Source organism: Phaseolus vulgaris, unplaced genomic scaffold (assembly GCF_000499845.2).
Source record: "Phaseolus vulgaris cultivar G19833 unplaced genomic scaffold, P. vulgaris v2.0 scaffold_820, whole genome shotgun sequence".
In the NCBI taxonomy this organism is placed as follows: domain Eukaryota; kingdom Viridiplantae; phylum Streptophyta; class Magnoliopsida; order Fabales; family Fabaceae; genus Phaseolus; species Phaseolus vulgaris.
In genome coordinates this window covers 1-1,428 of record NW_027174331.1, presented here as the reverse complement: position 1 = coordinate 1,428, position 1,428 = coordinate 1, and the positions used below count along the sequence as shown (strand labels likewise).

At 39.3% G+C, this 1,428-nt stretch overlaps 1 non-coding gene across 1 annotated transcript; it reads right to left on the bottom strand.

Annotated features, from left to right (window-relative positions):
* Positions 1–717: 717 nt before the first annotated feature.
* LOC137817705 (small nucleolar RNA R71) lies at positions 718–822 on the bottom strand. The gene has a single exon (XR_011082012.1). It is a non-coding gene; the product is annotated as a small nucleolar RNA R71 (small nucleolar RNA).
* Between the last annotated feature and the right edge of the window lie 606 nt (positions 823–1,428).

Genomic DNA, 1,428 nt, shown 5'->3' with positions numbered 1-1,428 from the left:
CAACAAGTTTTTGGCGCCGTTGCCGGGGAACAATTTCTTTTAAGAATTTCTGAAGTATAACTCATTGAGTATTGTGAATATTTTTTTTGTGAATATATACTGGTTTATATCTTATTCTTTTATCCTGTGCTAATCCTTGCTTGAGTTGTCTTAGATACATGTTATTGAGAGGACAGGTTCCTGAAGATCAATTGGAATTTGATCCAGAAATTGAGAAGACAGCTAGAAAAAATCAGAGCAAGAAGAGAGAAGAAAAGAAGAAGCAAGGACAAGCAAAAGGAGAATCTTCCAACACTCTCAACTCACACAATCAAACAGAGTTCCAAATGGCTGAAAATAGACAAAATCCACCTAGAAGGACATTGGGAGACTATGCTATGCAACAAGGACCAAGGCATTTCTCCAGCATAGCCATACCTCCTGCCACCAAATCATTAGAAATGAAGCCAGCTTTTCTTAGCTTAATCAGCACTCATCAATTCACTGGAATGGATCATGAAGACCCTTATACTCATCTATCCACATTCTATGAGTTGGTTGGGACCATGGGCTTCAAGGAAAATGATATTGAATCTGTTTATCTGCGTCTATTTCCTTTCTCACTTGCAGGCAAAGCAAAAGAATGGTTAAAGTCGCATCCAAACCAGAGTCTAAGTAGCTGGAATGATGTAGAAGAGAAATTCCTACACAGATTCTTCCCACTCTCTCGATATATCAAGGCTAAGTCTGATATCTCCACATTCAGGCAAGGGCCAGAAGAACCTTTTTGTGAAGCTTGGGAACGCTTTAAAGTGATGTTAAGAGATGTCCTAATCATGGCTTTGAGGATATTGCTCAGTTGAACATATTCCACAATGGTTTGAGGCCTGATACTAAAATGATCTTGGATGCTGCAGCAGGAGGTACAATGATGAGTGTTGATGCAGAACAAGCTACAAGAATCATTGATGCCTTAGCCTCAACAGATTACCAAGCTCAACATGATAGATATACAGTGCAAAAGAAAGGGGTGCTGGATCTTAGTACTTCAGATGCAATTTTAGCACAAAACAAGATTTTGACTCAGCAAATTGAGGCATTAACCAAGCAAATGTCAAAACTGCCTCAACAATTACATGCAGTAAATTCTCCTTCAATTCAGAATCAAGCTTTGAAGTGTGATTTTTGTGGGGGAATCATCTCAATGGCCAATGCTCTTACCAAAATCCATCAGAGGAAGAGGTTCAGTATATGAATAATCAAGGAAGGCAAGGTGGCTTTGCATATAATTATCCAAATAACATGGCTCAAGGATGGAGGAATAATCCAAATCAAGGATTGGGTGGAAGCAAGAGGCTGGATCATCTAACAGACAAGTCCCTTATCAGCAGCAACCACATTATCCTTCCGTTCATGAGAGAACATCCAAATTGGAGGATACTTTTGAGA